Source organism: Gossypium arboreum, chromosome 11 (genome assembly GCF_025698485.1).
Source record: "Gossypium arboreum isolate Shixiya-1 chromosome 11, ASM2569848v2, whole genome shotgun sequence".
NCBI classification, from domain to species: domain Eukaryota; kingdom Viridiplantae; phylum Streptophyta; class Magnoliopsida; order Malvales; family Malvaceae; genus Gossypium; species Gossypium arboreum.
Genome location: NC_069080.1, coordinates 114395775 through 114402115, shown reverse-complemented (window position 1 = coordinate 114402115; position 6341 = coordinate 114395775). Strand labels below are relative to the sequence as shown.

General features: G+C 34.6%; 1 non-coding gene across 1 annotated transcript; it reads right to left on the bottom strand.

Annotated features, from left to right (window-relative positions):
- Nucleotides 1-5665: 5665 nt before the first annotated feature.
- On the bottom strand, nt 5666-5770 carry LOC128284798 (small nucleolar RNA R71). Its single transcript, XR_008275221.1, has one exon. It is a non-coding gene; the product is annotated as a small nucleolar RNA R71 (small nucleolar RNA).
- Nucleotides 5771-6341: the final 571 nt, after the last annotated feature.

Here is a 6341-nt window from a genome sequence, read left to right as displayed (position 1 = left end):
ATGAATTGAAATGAATAGTGGTAGGCGATGTCGACACGCCAATGGTCGACACCAAAGTCCGTCGTATAATCATTACTTTGTAATTGAGTTGGGGATAAAAAATTAAGTTTTTGGTGCCAACACTGTCATAGTCGGCACCCGTATGTAATTTTTTGAATACTTTTTAAAAAATACGTGTATTTCCTGGTTCAAAATATATTTTTTTAATCGGTGTCAACATGTAGGTGGCCAGCACCGGAAAAAATTTTCAAAATATTTTTTTCAGTGTTTTTTTGTGTCAGCGCTCATGTTGCCGGCATTAGTTCATATTTTTTTCTAAAAAAATTGTCAATATTGGTGTCAGATTTCTCGTTACCAATACCGGCGTGATTTTTGAAAAAAATTTGTCAGTGTGCTCTGGTTGTTGAAATTAGTGATTATTTTTAAAAAAAAGTAAAAAACATTTAAGAAAATGAAATGACTTGGGGAGAAGAGAAGAAGAGAGGAAGAGAAGAAGAAATAAATTGGGAAAATGAAAAGATTTAGCAGTAAAGTAAAATTTGATTTCTTTTAAATTGTGAGTTTTATTAATGTGTTCTTTTAAATTGGGATATGATTACAGTAGAATATTTATCATCATCATTAAATAAAATTATTTGTTTATTTATTTAATTTTCCAATTTAAATTTTATTTCATTTTGAATGTTGACTATTGTTTGGAAGTTAAGAGAGTCTTAAAATTTTTTCTAATTTTGTTTTGAATATTTTTTTAAACCGAGAAATACTCGTATTTTTTTCAAAAGTACTCAAAAAAATACATATGAGTGTTGCCATGGCACCGCTGACACCAAAAATATTAATTTTTTTTTATCCTCAACCCAATCACAAAGTAATGATTACACGATGATGGACTTTGGTTCCAACCATCGGGGTGTTGGCACTGCTTGACACTATTCATTTTAGGTCATTTTCATTATAAATTTTGAAACTAGGTCATTTTCGTAAATAATAACGATTTTCGAGTCAGTTTTGAAAAAAAAAGCCCCCAAAACACCAAGAGGGGTGTGTAATAGCCCGTTTTCAGTGATACCAGAAACAGCGGTTTCAAAACTCCGTTCTTCGATGATCGAGTCTGATAATATTATTATTTAATATTATTGAGTCTATATTAGAGTTAAATTGAGTTTTGGTGCGATAATTTTAGTGATTACATGTTTAATTAAGGTACAATGACTAAATCGTAAAAACCATAAAACTTAATCGCTATTGAATGTTTTGTTGATAAAAGGTTTAATTAATGAATCTATAGGGATTAATATGGAAATTAAACCCCTTTGTTATTAAGTGGTCGATTTGGTGAAGTATAAGTTATAAATTATGTTCAATTTATAATTAAATAGTAAAATAAAATAAGAAACGAAAGGGTGATGGATGGAAAGAGAAAAACAAAGTCTTTCTCAACTCATTCCACCAAAATTTCATAAGCTCGACGGGGAAGAAGAACTTTTTTGGGTTTTGGATCTTTAGTCCCTCAATTTGGTAAGTTATTCAAGTCATTTTCTGGTAATTTTTATATTTTTGGAATCTTGGGAGCTTAATTTAGCTAGCCCTAGGACTAATTCATGAATCTATTAAAAAAGTTACCATTGAATAATTATTGAAGTTTTTGGTGTTAATGGCTAACATGTTAAGCTTAAATGTTAGTAAGACTAAATTATAAGTGAAATTTTGATAGTTTTGTCATTAAGGACTAAAATGCAAAAATTATAAATAGTGGGGGTGAGAATTATATATTATATGCTGCTGATATGTTAATTAAGGATTTATTTGAGATTGGTTTTGAAATCAAAACTCGAATTTAAAAATTGTAGTATTTTTAGTTTTAAGGACTAAATTGAAATAAATGAAAAACTTAAAGAATTGTTGTATAGATAAAATTGAGTTGTTATTTAACTTTAATATATTGTTAAACAATATTTAGAATAGATGATTAAGTTTAATTGTAGTTTAGATCAAAAATTACAACAATAAGAGGATTTAAGTAGAAAAGGGAAAACTACTAAATAGTCCCTATAACACCCCTTACCCGACCCTTTCATCGAATTCAGGTATAGAGTGTCACAACTGAACCATTTTTGTGTACAAGATTAAAACTCATTCTTTTAAAATCAGACTATATTACCTATCTAAAAGAAACCTTACAAAATAGACAAAAATTTTAAATAAAAGTTCACTTTTCTCAACTTCAGACATTAACAGAATTACATAATTACAACGTAATGGACTCTAAAGTGAAGCCTCTCATGCTACCCCCTTCCTATGTGCATGAAACCGTACCGACGTGAAATCCTTGACTTAACTCAGGCTGGCTTAGTCCCTCATCGAGTTCCTTAACACGCAAGTCCTACAACCACAAGTCAAACTCTTGTAAGTTCGGATTAACTTAGTGAGTCTCTACGTTGCACGAAAATAGGCCCCATCTTATAGGGGTTTAGATTGAAAGAACTAAATATAAATAACTCTCTTCTTTTACGAGTAAATTCTCTTAAACCTGGCGTAGTGTGCTCTAATTTATTCCCAACCCTATCTATTTACAGATAGATTGTTAAACAAATTACCTTTGGGCAATCTTAACAACCCACGATTAGTCTTGACAGTTCCTCGGATGTATTTCTATTTTTGTGAACTCTATTCTTCCTTGTAATCTTCTTCTTATTTATTCCCAATACGGGAAATCTTCTTTCCACCATGTCCTTATAAGATAGCCCTTTGATCTATTCTTCTAATGGCCCTTGGGTATCTCTCTATTGGCGGTCCTTCCAAATACGTTTAGCCCATGATGGACCCCTTCTCTCACCCTTATCCCAAAGAACTTGCTTAGCCCAGACGGGTAACCTTACACATTTCTTCTGTGTTTGATTAGCTCTTATAAGAATTATCTTTTTCTAGAGTTATGTATTGAATAATTTTACAAATATCCATCGAAAGAATAAAAGTTAATTGATACGGAACTGTTTCATTGAACTAAGCAAAATACAAACTCTGAATATATGTATGTTCATTACTTCTTGACCCAAAATTGTTGAACTTTGTCATGATATGAATAAATATATCAAGTGTAACACCTCTAACCCGTATTCGTTGCCAGAATAGGGTTACGGAGCGTTACCAAAACTTTCCAAATATTTTCAGATAATTCTTGTAAATTACTATTCATTAACCGAGATCATTCAAAACATCCTTTAATTGGACCCTCGAGGACCAATACGAACATTAGAATCAAGTCGGGACTTAATCAGGAACTCTAAGAATTTTTCACAAAATTACAAAAATTTTCCCAGGTGCAGGGCTCACATGTCTGTATGGCCCGAGAGACATGCCCGTGTGACCCCGGGACATGCCCGTGCTAGAGGCCGTGTTTGACCCCATGTAACTCTCTGACTTGTGCACACGGCCATGCCACACGCCCGTGTGCTAGGCCGTATGGTTAATTAATTCAATTCGAAATTAGGGGTAGGTTTCACACGGCCAAGACACACGCCTGTGTTCTAGGTCTGTAGCATACATGGCTGAGACACACGCCCGTGTGCTCAATTTGAGCATTCTGTTTCTCGAATTTAAGGTGCAGGGGACACATGACTAATAAGTCGTAATTTATACATATTTTTATCCCATGCTTAGCATTTTTTTGGATGAATTATCATTAGATTTGTGGAATTCGATGCTCCTAATCTTTTAATTTCATATTTTATAATTAGGTAAGCATAGGAGAGTAAAAAGAGTAAGAAACGGACCAAAAAGGGAGAAAATGGGTCAACATAGGAAATCAACACAGCCTGGACTTCCTCACACGGGTAGTTCACATGTCTGTGTCCATTTAACAGATTGCAATACGGCCTAAGCCACACCACACGGGCGTGTCACACAGGTGTGTCCATGTCAAGCCCGAGCCTAGTTCTATTCGGAAAAGGCTACTCTTGAGGGTTTTGAAGCATTCTAAAGCCTATATAAACACCCCAGGAGGTACCTAAAGAGGACACACGGAGTAGTAGGTAAGGAATTACTCGAAGAAAGCCTATTGATCCATCTCAGAAGCCGGATTCTCCTTCAAGACTGAAGATCTCCCTTCAATTTCCTTCAGGGGTTCTTAGGATTCTTTATGTTTTGTTATCATTATTCTTTTGAGATATTTTCTTTTACACTTATGAACTAAATCCCCTACATACCTAAGGGGAATGAAACCTAAGATGGATCTTGTTATTATTTTCTAAATTATATAATAAATATTTGTCTTGTTCTTAATTATGAGTTCTTAATTCTTGCTTTAATATTCCAGGATATTTATTCAAGTATTGATATGCTTATTTAGAGGAGCAAAAGTCCCTTTCTAAGTGTAGATCTAGAATAATTAAGCGGAGTTGATTGCACCCTAGACATAGGGCGACATAATTTTGCCGAATTAGTGTGAAACGTAATAAGAGAATCCATAGATCGAGTTAATGCAACACTAGGGGTTTTAATTAGAAAGAGATTTCAATTAATCAACCTAGGGTTAGACGTTGTTAGTCTCGAGAGAGATAATAATATAACATAGGGATTTCTACAGATCAAGTTAAGTGAATAAATTGTCTAATTTAGAGTTAAATAACAAGTGAAGTCTAGGTGGATTTTTCCCTTGGTTATTGTCCAAATCAATCAGTTTTCCCAAAAGTATTTCCCCAGTTTTCTTTCTATGCATTCTTAGTTTAGTTAATTAGTTTAGATAAAACAAATCCTCTTATTTTTAGGCTAGATAATAAAAAGAAGGTTAATACTAGTACTTTTAGTTCCTGTGGGTTCGACATCCCGATCTTGCTATAAGCTATACTACTGTTCGATAGGTGCGCTTGCCTTTATCGTGGTAATAGTTAGTTCTCAAGTACGATCATTCATAAATATAAAACTTATCATGCACATCAAGTTTTTGGCGTCGCTGCCGGGGAACTAAAATATTAGGAACACTCAAATTTTATTACTTTAGCCATTTATTGCAATTTAAATTTTATTTTAGTTTTGTTAATTTTACTAAATTTTCTTTTTCCTTTTGGCAGGTTTTTATAGTTTATGACTAGAAGAAACCCGTAGGGACCATTAATTTTTGACAGTGAGATCGATCGTACAACTCGTAGAAACCGAAGAGAAATAAGGCGAAGCCTAAGATACATAGAGGAAGAGTAAGAGAACGATATTTCCACCACAACTGAGGAGATGGCTGAAAATCAGGAAAACCTGCTACCTCCTGCAATTGCTGCTGATCCAGTAAATCAGAATCCTGCTCCGCGCACTATGTATAATTATGCTAAACCTACTTTAACAGGAGCCGAATCGAGCATAGTTAGACCTGTTGTTGCTGCAAATAATTTTGAACTAAAACCTAACACAATTCAAATGATACAACAGTTTGTTCAGTTTGATGGTTTGCAGGATGAGGATCCAAATGCTCATTTGGTGAATTTCTTGGAATTTTGCGACACTTTTAAGATCAATGGCATTTCTGATGATGCCATTCGCCTTCGGTTGTTTCCTTTTTCGTTGAGGAACAAAGCTAAACAATGGTTGAACTCGTTACCACAAGGGTCAATCACTACTTGGGAACAAATGACCGAAAAATTTTTACTTAAAAATTTTTCACCGGTTAAAACTGCTGATTGAGGAATGATATCTCTTCTTTTGTGCAGATGGATCTAGAAACACTCTATGATGCATGGGAGAGATACAAGGACCTATTGAGAAGGTGCCCTCACCATGGGTTACCTTTATGGTTATAGGTTCAGACTTTTTTTAACGGTGTGAACCCCTTAACAAGACAACTAATAGACGCAACAGCCGGTGGAACTTTAAACAACAAAACAACTGAAGGGGCTTATGAATTTATTGAAGAGATGTCACTGAATAACTATCAGTGGCAAGTCATGAGAACAAAGCCAACAAAAGCAGCCGGTGTTTTCAACCTCAACGCGGTTACTATGCTATCTAACCAGGTAGAACTGTTAAATAAAAAGATTGACGGTTTGTATAGTTCTACTCAGGTACTGTAGCACCCCAAACCCGGCCCAGAAGTTATGGCCGGATCCGGCATGCTACATCAAAAACGTAAAAAAAATTTTCCATTCTAAGTCCAGAAAATCGTACTTGATTTTCAAAAGATTAATTCATTAAAGGTTAAGTGAATGGAAGCTGTGCACCAGGTAGGAAACCGGAAAAGAGGTGGTGAGTCCATTGGACTGCTTAAGTACCAAGCTCCCTTCGGATCCAATCCTAGACATGCATACCGCCATTGCCACACTTTAACGTCATGGATATTTCTAGGAAACCGATTTGAT